The following is a 12,513-nucleotide window of genomic DNA, read 5'->3' as shown; positions in this document are numbered from 1 at the left end:
CTGGTAGTACCATCTTACCAAAGTGGGACGAGGTGGCAAATGATGAAGCATGCCACATTACGTGAGTGAGCCTACCTCGTCCAATTCTTGGATTGCCCTCTTTCTGGGTGTTCGAGTAGTAGTAGGTAGCAAGGAAAACATGAGTGCATGTATACTTGTTAACAACCAGTTTCAAGCAAAAACAGGGTGTCACCAATCTTTGTGTTATGATTGTATGAGTAGAGGCAGGCGTGAACCCATCTGTGTGCCCTTTCTCTCTCTCTCTCATTTTGTGTCATGACTCTTAACCCTTTCTATGCTGATGACGGAACCGCTCCGTCATCAGCTGCGGTGGCGCTGTGCTGATGACGGAGCGGTTCCGTCATGGCCCTGCCGGCGCGCCTGCGCGGCGCGTTCTATTGAGCGGGCGGGGCCATGACGGAACCGCTCATCAGCACAGCCCAACCGCGGCTGATGACGGAGCAGTTCCGGCATCAGCATGCGGCCGCCGAGCGGCCGCCCAGCCCATTTAGCGCTGCGGAGGAATAGCGGCCACAGCGATGTGGTTAATATTGTCACATTCAGGAGCGGCACGTGCAGGTAAAAGCAGTGGGGGGGAATTCCGAGAGAGGATGATAGAATTTTTTTACATTTCATTTCCTCTCATCATTGTCTGTTGAGTCCCTCCCCCACCCACCTCGCCCCACAGCTCGTACCTGCACAGATCGCCCCGGGCCACCTTACCTTCCATCTACTCCTCATACATTTTCAATACATAGACAATTTAAGAGAACGAGTGCGAGGACGTTCTGTTTGGATTTGCTCAGGGTAGTCTCTGAGCAAAGGCCAGCCCTGTCTGCAGCCGCCTAGCCCCGAGAGGTTGTACAATACAACAACCGCATTCAAAACCTGCAAATGATACCTTGGCAACAAAGTTTTATTCTTACCTCTTTTCATGTCTGGCCTTGAGATGGCGTTCGCCATCCCGCAGCCTCATGACCAGCACTAACATTTTAATAAACATTCATAGATATATACAGAAGTAGCTTCAGTCAGCCTTTTTCATCCACTGGTCTATTCAAGTGTCATTCACACTTTGCTTCTGCATATAACATGGGCAGTGGGTCGGTCCACTTTATCCACTAGTTGTCTAGCACTTTAAGCTATGTATTTTTCTTTGATCACATGCGTAGATTTGCCTGAAAAGGAGATAACTTTTGTACAAGTACTTGTGTGATCGGACTGTTGGGATGCTTTTTATTCATCTACTTTTATACAGAAAAAAAAATAGGTCGCCAAGTCCTTTGTTCTAGGCATTACCAACGCTTGTTTACTTTAAGTTCACGATTGTTGTATCTTTGAAGGGTATCTGTCTGAAAAGTATCTCACAGGCCTTACACACTGACCGCCAGGCGCTTTAGTGTACCACAAACACATCCTGGAACAAGATCGTAGTCTGCCACTTCCGGCGAGTATTCGCGCGTCTGTGTGATGTTACACTTCCGGCGTGCACGTGAGGAGCACGTGCCACGCGTACTCGCCACACCTCCCTGCATGGTAAAGATCACTGGTCACATGAGATCAGAGATTACTACAGGACTGACATTAAAATTGGCACTGTTTTAAATTGCTTGTATGAATAATAAATGGATATCAAGACATATGCATCCACCTAAAATGTCTCCTACCAGATTCTATTTCTAAGCATCCCACTAAACCGCACCTATAATCTGAGAGGCCCTCCGCCATGTTTTTGGCTCCTCAGTGTGATGCAGTTGCGAAGACCTGGAACTCCCTGCCTCTGCACCTCAGGCAATCCCCATCGCTGCCGCAATTCAGGAAGACCTCAAGACCTAGCTCTTCGACTGAACCGCAGATACACCCCTCCCGTCCCTCCACTCCGCGCCTTGACACCCTCACAGGTGAGTAGTCGCGCTTTATAAGAAACCTCATTTATTGATACAGTTGGCACTGGTTTTGAGAGAGCAATGAACAGACGGGGCCATAACAAACACCAACTGCTTGAAGGGCGCCCCCACGCAATCAACCAGGGACCAACAATAGAGCAAGTGACGGAAACCTGTGCCGCTGCCACCAACGGAATGTTTGCCCCAATAAGTGGCCATGGTGTGGGGTCAGTGGGTCACTGGTCCCATCCTTATGGGCACACTTTAGTTCCTCTATGGGTAATAGAGGTTTCAAAAAAGACTTTCAGGCAAAGTTCCGTTTGGTTTTTTATTCGTAGGTTTCTTTATAGTGCATCATTAATATTGTTGGTTATTCATTTCAATTCAGCATAACGTAGTACCATCCTTATGTATCCAATGCATTTCGGGGTTAACATACACCCCTTCATCAGGGAAAGGACACTGCAAACAGAAACATTACAATCAAAAAGTATCTAACTGAGTCACGAAATTAAGAAAAATAAATACATTCATGCACTTTGTTGTGACCTGGGTGGTAGGGAGGGGGAGGGGTGGGGGGAAAACTATGAGGTACACCGATTATTATTCCAAAGTAGTTCCATGTGATGGGGAATAATATACATGCTCAGCGCGCATCGGCTTACGTGCGTCTTGCAGTAGGTATGCTGGTTGTTCTAAAAGGATAAAGGGTAGGAGCACGTCAGTTACCGGGTAACGATACTGCGGAAAAGTTATATCTAACGCAGTGCAGTGGGGAGTTGTGAGCTCAAACTGACCTGGTTATGGTGAATAAGGTCCTCCTTTCTTCCACGCTGGTTCAGGCGGAACGCCATTAACCGCGTTTCGTTACCTTAAGGGAACACCGTCACGTGGGACAGTTGGGGGGCGTGTTCGGGAGAGTGTTAAGGGACCGTGTAAAAATTCTGGTAAACAGGGGAGGATCGGGGGCGTGTTGCAGTTTGGGAAATGTAGTAACCTCACGGTACGTGGACTACCTGGTAACCTGGCTGTGGGGTGGGGTCAAGAGTGACATGGGTTAGGTAACATTAAGCGGGGAAAAGAGACTAGACCCTGGAATTGTCAGGACTAGGAAAAATTCGTATGTGAGATATCAACAGCGCATGAGCATTTAACAAATGATAGTAAAATTAAAATTAAAATTACAATTAGTCAGTGTTCCTTGAATCGTTCAGGAATCACTGCCACAGTCCGTGAGCAACTTTACAGATAGCAAGAGAGTTCAATTCGTTCATTAAGCCCCAGTGGCTTCTGTGTTGACAATTTTTGGATCCATTCATTTTCTCTTTGGAGGAGAAATTTAGTATTGTCTCTGCCCTCCTGTTTTGGAATGGTTTCCAATATCGTGAACTTTAATTGAGAAATGTTATGCTTCGCTTCATGGAAATGTACTGCTAATGTTGACTTGGTACTTTTCAGACGAATGTTGGACTTGTGTTCAACAAGCCTGGTCTTAATCTTACGTTCTGTCTTCCCGATATAGAGTTTTCCACACGGGCATTTTAGGGCGTAGATGACATTACTAGTGTCGCATGTAGCGTTAACTTGCAGTTTGATCTTGTTACCCTTCATTGGATGATCGATGGTATTGCCTCGAATGATGGAATTGCAGTTCCCACAGTTAAAGCATGGTTTGGTTCCCGAATAACAGACTGGTTTGGTGGGTTTGTGTCGCACTATTTCACCTAGGTTGCGTGATCTGGTATGTGCAAATAGGGGGGGTTTCTGAAAGATCTGGTTAAAGTACGAACATATCGAGTGTGCGAGGGCAACAATAGATCAGTGCCCACCCCCCTTCAGTGTGGTGTCCCGCAGGGCTCTTCACTGAGCCCTACGCTTTTTAACATCTACATGGCCCCACTGGAGGGGGAGGTCGCACCCTTTGGAGTGAAACTCGCAACGTACGCGGATGACACCCAATTGATTGTTTCGCTCTCGCTCGCAGAAAACCACGGTGAGAAGTTTGCCGCCTGCCTTACCAACATCATGGCATGGATGGCCGACTCAAGACTCAAGCTTAATGCCTCCAAAACCGAGGTGATGTTGCTGGGAAATCTCTGCACCTCCCTCCCCAAATGTATGTGGCCGGCCTGCTTAGGAGATCCTCCGACCCCGAAGGGATCCATAAAAAGTCTTGGCGTCTGGCTTGAACCGGAGCTGTCGATGCACACTCAGGCGAAAAAAACCGCAGGGTGTTGCTATGGGCTGCTCCGCTCAATACGGAAAGTTATGCCCTTACTCCCACTAGACTCCAGGAAATTGCTGGTACAGGGCCTTATTTTGTCAAGACTGGATTATAACAACGCCCTTTTCCTGGCTGCACCGGAATACACCCTGAACGTGCTCCAGAGGGCACAGAATGCAGCCGCAAGACTGCTGACGAATACACCCAGAAGAACGTCAGCGAAACCGGCCTTGAAAGCACTCCATTGGCTGCCCATAAGAGCGAGAGTGAAATTCAAAGCGCTCTGTACAGTGTTCAGAGTCCTCCAAGGCACAGGCCCTCCGATCCTCAGAGATCTGATCCGCCCTTACAAATCATCACGAACGCTCCGCTCTGGCGAGGAAAACCTGGTAGCTATCCCGAGAGCAAAAAGAGCAAGGGCCGGAGGACGCCGCTTCTCAATAAATGCGGGCCAGCTATGGAACTCCCTCCCAACATCAATGAGGAAAGAACCTAACTTGACCAGATTCCGAAAATCTTTGAAAACGTTCCTTTTCCCCCAGAATGACTAACATCTCGGGATGCGGTTCAGAGGAGGTCTGTCTGTGTGTACACGTAGCGCTGGGACGCTCAAGGGCAGCCATGCGCTTTAGAAATTCTTTTTCATTTCATTTCAAGTCTGGTTCAAGATTCAAAAGTGGCCAATGTTGATAAATGATCTTTTTAAATTTGTTGGTGCTGGTAGAAAACTTTGAGACAACTACTATGCGTGTCTGTTCTTTTTTTACACTGGGTTGTAGTAGTTTCTGTCTATCGGTGTTATTGATTTTCTGTATTGAACTTTCGATGATGTTTTCAGGGTACCCTCTGTTACGAAATTTGCATGCAATTTCTTTGATCCGCTGTACAGCCTTCTCCGGGTTGGATGTAATCCTTTTGGCCCGTGCCATTTGTGAGTATGGTAAATATGTTTTTAAGTTAGATTCATGGAAGCTGCTGTAATGAAGCATGTTGTTTCTATCAGTGGGCTTGGTGTACAAGTCTGTCCGCTAATGGATACTTTCACATCCAGGAAGTTAACACTTGTATTTGAAATTTCCCAAGTTAGTTGTATTCTTTGGTCGATCTTATTGAATTCCAACAGTCTGTCTTGTAGTTCTTCTTGTGTGCTTTTCCAGACGATAAAGATATCGTCTATGTATCTTGTGAAAAGCATGAGGTGATCGGTCCATTGTCTATTGCTGAGTATGTGATTTTCCTCATAGTATTCCATGAAAATGTTCGCATATGCGGGAGCCGCTGAATTGCCCATAGCCATTCCCACGATTTGCTGGTACCATGTTTCTTGATGTTTAAAATAGCTTTGGTACAGCGTGAATAACATAAGTTCCATTAGGAACGTTTGAAATGGTCTTTCCAAGTCAGATTTAAGCAGGCATTGTTCAATTGCTTCAATCCCCAAGGAGTGGGGTATGGACGTGTACAGGGACCGTACATCAGCTGTACATAGAATCAGTTCCTGGTTGGTTTCTAGTTGTAGGTTCCTTAGTTTCGAGATAAAATGTGTTGTGTCTTTGGTGTATGTCCTCATTATTTGTACCATTGGTTGTAGATATTTATCTAATAGTTGTCCAACGGGTTCCTGCAGGCTCCCACATGTAGAGACGATAGGTCTCATAGGGGGGTCCTTTAAGTTTTTGTGAATCTTGGGGAGCATTCTCAAAGTCGGACTCTTAGGGTTGGATTTGGTGAGGAAATTCTTAGTTTTCATATTGATTATTCCCATTTCCAATGCTTTATCCAATATGTTGGTGAGGGTTTTCATGTATTCCATTGTGGGGTTTCCATCCAGTTTCATATAGGTCGTCGTGTCGCTGATGTGTTCCAACACTTTCGCTTCATACATGACTGTGTTCATAATTATAAGGGCACCGCCCTTATCTGCTTTGACACATGTTATGGTTTCATTATTAGATATTTTCTTCAACGTGGTTAAATCCTTTTGTGTGATATTCTTGGTTTTCTTGTGTTTGTGTTGAATTTTCATTAGATCCTGTTTAACTCTGTTTTCAATGAACGAATTGAACTCTCTTGCTATCTGTAAAGTTGCTCACGGACTGTGGCAGTGATTCCTGAACGATTCAAGGAACACTGACTAATTGTAATTTTAATTTTAATTTTACTATCATTTGTTAAATGCTCATGCGCTGTTGATATCTCACATACGAATTTTTCCTAGTCCTGACAATTCCAGGGTCTAGTCTCTTTTCCCCGCTTAATGTTACCTAACCCATGTCACTCTTGACCCCACCCCACAGCCAGGTTACCAGGTAGTCCACGTACCGTGAGGTTACTACATTTCCCAAACTGCAACACGCCCCCGATCCTCCCCTGTTTACCAGAATTTTTACACGGTCCCTTAACACTCTCCCGAACACGCCCCCCAACTGTCCCACGTGACGGTGTTCCCTTAAGGTAACGAAACGCGGTTAATGGCGTTCCGCCTGAACCAGCGTGGAAGAAAGGAGGACCTTATTCACCATAACCAGGTCAGTTTGAGCTCACAACTCCCCACTGCACTGCGTTAGATATAACTTTTCCGCAGTATCGTTACCCGGTAACTGACGTGCTCCTACCCTTTATCCTTTTAGAACAACCAGCATACCTACTGCAAGACGCACGTAAGCCGATGCGCGCTGAGCATGTATATTATTCCCCATCACATGGAACTACTTTGGAATAATAATCGGTGTACCTCATAGTTTTCCCCCCACCCCTCCCCCTCCCTACCACCCAGGTCACAACAAAGTGCATGAATGTATTTATTTTTCTTAATTTCGTGACTCAGTTAGATACTTTTTGATTGTAATGTTTCTGTTTGCAGTGTCCTTTCCCTGATGAAGGGGTGTATGTTAACCCCGAAATGCATTGGATGCATAAGGATGGTACTACGTTATGCTGAATTGAAATGAATAACCAACAATATTAATGATGCACTATAAAGAAACCTACGAATAAAAAACCAAACGGAACTTTGCCTGAAAGTCTTTTTTGAAACCTCTATTACCCATAGAGGAACTAAAGTGTGCCCATAAGGATGGGACCAGTGACCCACTGACCCCACACCATGGTCTGTTAAATGTTGATGTCGAGGGACGCCTGACATCACTTGTGGAGCACCTCAAACAGTCGGATAACCTCATTCGAAAATAGCTGTGCGCCAGCCCTACCCATCTCATTGCCCCAATAAGTGCCCACCTGAATCTAGTTTTGATATAGTTTTCTGTCTGTTCTTTTGTAATATTATGGGAGCATCAGTAAAGTGATCTGTGGCACACACTCAAAGGCCTACATGTAGTAAGACTCGTGTGAGCGATGCAGATGTAAACTTGCATTAGCTGGCATCACAGCACCTCCTTTGACAATACACGGTGCACTTTTATCCCCTCGCTGTACGCCCACTCCGGAGGTAGCGCCTAGTATGGTGTGAAATGCACTGAGGGAGAAGCTATTTAAAGGAAGCATTAATTAATGACCCAAATAAAAAACACTTTATGAAGACTAAAATATTCCCAAATTAATTATTACTCTTTAATAATGAAACAAAAATGCAGTTAGTACACCATATGATAATGTGGAGTGGTGTGGCTCACTGGTTAGAGGTGGGAGGCAGAGGTCGGCCCGGGACCAGGGTTCGATTCCCGATGCGGCAGGGTCTCGGGCCATGGTCAGCGGACTCGATAATTCTCGCCTCGGTGCCCACTCCAACCATGGGTCCCACTCAGCAACTCTGGGCAATAGCTTGCCTAATCTCTACTAACGGCCCCATCAGCGCCGGGGATGCTTGTCTTCACCTTGGGGGTGCCCAGGAGGAACCATCTCACAGGGAAAGCCAGGATGGGTTCCCCAGCGGTGTACAGCGCCGGGACGCCCCTTTGCTGGGGCAGCTGTGCGCTTTACAAGTATACAACATTTAACATAATAGCTATGAAGTGTGCACAGTCACGTCAGGATAGGTACTCAGATTCATTCTATGTACTCACTGACTTTAATGCACAGTTATAAAGTAATCGTCAACGCAGCTTTCGACAACCCCAAATGTATCAGTTTCAGCCAAAACACGCCTAGCTCCATGAAGGCTCTTCCAAAACATCTATCCACTCCAATGTCTGTTCTGGAATAGGCAAGCGGGATCCCATGAAATGAAATACCAGCATTTGTGTAAAGCGCACAGCTACCTCAGGAGAGGTGTCCCTGCACTGGGGGCTGTCGGTAGAATTAAGCGAGCTACTGCCCAGAGTCACATGGTGCCACTAGCGATGATCGAAACGTGAACCCTGTGGTCGCAGTTAGGCACCCTGGCCGCTGCGCCACACCTCTCTCATACACCCATCGTAGGGACCCTCCTGGTAACGGACAGGTTCGGAGCTGGGCTCATGCACCTGCTGCAGAGAGAACTGGGTACCACTGCCATGTCACATGTTCACATCCTGGCTGGATCAGGTCTGGAATGGCACGGTAAGCAAAAAAACGATGGATTTAGGCCCAGAGCTCTGTACTGGGGGAGAATGTTTGACATTGTTCAGCATTCCAGCCATCAATTGTTCTTTTTGCACTTGTTCACGTCGGGGCTGGAACAGCCTGAGGGGCCAAAGAGTGAGACAATAACACCCAATAACAGACGGCGGGGGAGGAAGATTTCTTGGCTGCCCCCCTGTCAGGAGGGAGACTATGATTCACACCCGTTTCTCAGTCAGTGGCTCCAACAGTAATCACATTGGTAGCTTCATAAATAAGGCTGCTACTTTCCAGAGCATAATCTGAAATCTTTTGCACATACATTTGGGGCTCTCCCAAATGGACTTTTGTAACTCTCTTGACTGGTCTCCCCAAAACGCACCTCACCCATCTGAAGCGATCCAACACCCAACCCTCAATACTCAACGCTCAGGGCCAAAAAGAATGAGCACATCACACCTATGCTGGTCGTCCATTGAACCCAGGGCTGTATACAAGACTGCTTGCATCACCTGCGCTTCATTTGTAAAAAAAAAATATTGAAGTACGAGGGCCCTCTAAGGAGGCCACTTCCGCTTGCATCATCTATTGCACGCAGCAGCACTGCCAGAAGGAACAACACACTACTAACCATCAAACACCTACAAGTGTGACAATTCTGAGTATTCCGGACCCCCGACGCTAGAAAAATGGCTTTGGCAGCAGGTATTAAAGTACATTGAATTAATCAAACAACCGTTATGCTTCGCTATAAATCAGATAAAGAGCACCACCATGCCGCAGACTGTCATAAGCGCAGGTGTTGACTGGTAAAGTGCCGGTGTGTACCGGAAACCACCGGCTCAAATTAAGCACTGGTATCACCCAGAAGGCCCTACACATATCGACTCCCAGTCACCGGACATACAAACTCCAGCTTCCAGGAGGTGTTAGATAGTCGCAAAACGCCAAATTATTGCAGCTAGAACCCCTGGCCGTTAAAAAGGAATGACTTCTGGCACAATCCTGCTCTGTGGTGCAACCAGAATTTGGAACTCACTACCTGCAAGCCTTCCACTGCCACCTCGCTGCCGAAAACAGAAGTGAAATACCCCCTCCTTCAATGATTCTTAAGCTAAGACAGGGCAGCCAGTATCTCCCCCCACGGCCCCCTTACGATCATGTTCACCCACCTCTAAGCACTAATCTACACTACCCCCTTTTCATGAAGTGCTCACAAATGTTTCACTGATGTGTAAACCTACTGTATGTAATGAGGTACCATTTTGTAATGCTAGAGCTGATGCAACTATATTTAGTAATTCTGCTACCCGCTGTAAGTATGTAATGACTTATGTCTACTGTAAACCGCTCTGCCACCTTTGGGTAATGCTCATGCTATATCAAAAGGCACATACATAAATAAAGGCATTGTAAGACCCGCCCTGCAAAGCACTATTTGCTGAAAACCCAGGAGTGACAAAGCCATCCTCTTGCATGAGAGCAGTTCACAGCAGCCCACCACGCTACACCATTGTTGCTAATCGAATCTGAGATCTGCGCGTTACATGAACGCGGCAGGTGCATGAACCCTCTGAGCTGTGTTAGAATTAGCAGTCCAGCCCCTCTCCAATAACTAACCTCAGACGACCAAGTAACGACGGTGTCCCATTTCAATGACATGCGATAGCAGACACCTCCTTTATCAAACAGGACACGTGCCCCTGGGCATCCATCCCACGTGAGGGAAGGGGCACACACTCGAGCAAAAAGGGTAGCTGCGTGGATCAATGCTCCTGCTGCTAAGATCCGAGGGTAAACCCCTGCCTGCACACATGACTCCACCAGATGATACAGGTGTGGATGGGAGTACCGTGTGCTGCTCAGACTCGAACTGACTTTTAGGCGCTTTCGAATCCTGGGCTTCTTTCCTGAATCGCATAAAGGGGGCTGGGGGTGCGGACTTGTACTGTGCTGCTGCGCTGCACGCTGCGCCCGTATCATGTGACTTCCTCAAACTGAGCCGAGTTTTCCCCAAACACCACGCTGCACGCTGGGACCTGCCCGCAGTGCTCATGCCAGGCCTGGAACCATCGAGGGCGGTGAAACCCAGAGCCAGCCAGGCGGGCAGCTGGCACCTGCCAGGGGGCAGCCTGAGAGCACCGCGGGCGCACCTGTGCTTACCTGGCCGGCTCACTGCGGCTCCGTCCCGGGGGGGCGGGCCCGCGCCCACCTGCAGCCCGCTGCCGGGGCCCAGCCTCTCGAGGAAGGCTCAGACATCCCCTTCCTGGAGAGGAAACGTGAACAAGTGCTCAAGAGCGGCCCTGACCTGTGCCTTAAAGGGGAAGGGCTGGGCTCCGAGCCTTAAAGCGGCAGTACAGCCCCCGCCCTCGGCAAACACCCGCTGCACTCCTGGACAAAGTAGGCGGGGATAGAGAGCCCCCCGACCACCACCCCCACCCCCTACAAAAACACCTCTTCCTCGGTTTTGGTAAATCTCGACACATTTGTGAAATGTTAAGGGACAGATTCACAAGGCCCTAGAGCCCATTTTGCGTCATTTTTAACATAGGAAAAGTGACGCAAAGTGGCTCAAGGTGCTTGTAAATAAGAACCTTAGTTTTTATATGTGCTGTCATTCACCCCCTATGTACTCTCCCCTGATAGGTCAGGATATGTGGGCCAGTAGGGCTTAGTAGACATGGCACAAGTCATAAAAAAAGAAGTGGGGGCACTAACAGGGCTTTAAGTGGGATGAAAAAACTGGGGGGTCTCTCAAAGGGGCGTGCCCAGTGTACCTAGGGGCGTGGCTTTAAAATACTTACTCTAAAAATTTGTGCTTAGCATAGTGTGACACCCGACTTGTATTTTGTGGTTCCTGTCATTGCATCCAGATATGTGATACAACAAGTAACATCATACCTACAATAAGTCAGGACTGACTATTGGCTTTGTCAATGGTTATTAGTTGCACAGGATAAATAAGCTGTAACTATGGCTTGTTACATATAATATTGAAAAAGTTTCCAATTAAAGCCCTAGTGACCCTACCACAATGTTGCTGCTCTTGCGTTTCAGAAAGAGAAGGGAAATCCAGAAAGAAAATGACTCTTTAAAGGATTTTCCTTCCCCCACAACGCTAACCTGACAGAACGTCATGGCGTAACTTCACTAGTGAGAAGTGAGCAGTGTGGGCAGCGCACAACCATGTGCTCACTGTCTCCAAACGGGTCTTTATCAGGCTGTTTTGCGCCCTGGCACTTTTTTCCAGACTGCAGTGACAGCAAACTGCTGTCACTGCAGTCCGGAAAAAACGGACCGCCTGTACCAGGGCTCAAAACAGAGCCCGATAGAGACCCGTTTCGAGGTCCCCTGAAAAAAACTGCCGGTGCTCAGACCCCTTGAGACCCGGCCCACTTAAAGCCCTGGGCACTAACCTAGTTAAGCAGTATACAAGTGACATCATGGTGCGTGACATCACGGAATGTGGCACACACACATATACATCACAGGAATTGACATCACAGGAAGTGGCATCACAAGCCACGACTTTACAGGAAGTGGCATCACAAGAAGTGACACCAGATCTTAAGCCCTCACATATATATTTAGCAGCTCTATCATGAGTACATTTAAGTGCAATCCGCTAATACATGCAAACCCTCCTGATTTAGGCAGAAGATTCACACTTTTGTAAGCTACACACAAAACAAGGTTGCCTTTTGTCAGCGTAAAGCTTCCTTTACCCAAGGATTGAAAAACATAACTCTACCACCAGCCTACTCAACCAGGCATAATATTCCATATGCAGCACATTTCCAAGTGGATGTAATTGCTTTAGCTGCCTGCGCTCTCCAAAGGTGAGACCGCTCTCTTATGCTAAGTATCCATACACAGCCTTACCCACCTGCACTCATTGTAGTTGTT

At 47.3% G+C, this 12,513-nt stretch overlaps 1 protein-coding gene across 1 annotated transcript in view; it reads right to left on the bottom strand.

Moving 5' to 3' along the window:
* Positions 1–10,905, bottom strand: part of ARHGAP33 (Rho GTPase activating protein 33) — a 396,382-nt gene extending 385,477 nt beyond the window's left edge. The window contains exon 1 of the mRNA XM_086929989.1: positions 10,771–10,905. The gene's annotated coding sequence lies outside the window, so the exon portion shown is untranslated. The remainder of the gene's footprint in view (positions 1–10,770) is intronic.
* Positions 10,906–12,513: the final 1,608 nt, after the last annotated feature.

This window comes from Lissotriton vulgaris, chromosome 7 (genome assembly GCF_964263255.1).
Source record: "Lissotriton vulgaris chromosome 7, aLisVul1.2, whole genome shotgun sequence".
NCBI lineage: Eukaryota > Metazoa > Chordata > Amphibia > Caudata > Salamandridae > Lissotriton > Lissotriton vulgaris.
The sequence above is the reverse complement of the archived record's forward strand: the minus strand, read 5'-3'. Positions and strand labels throughout refer to the sequence as shown.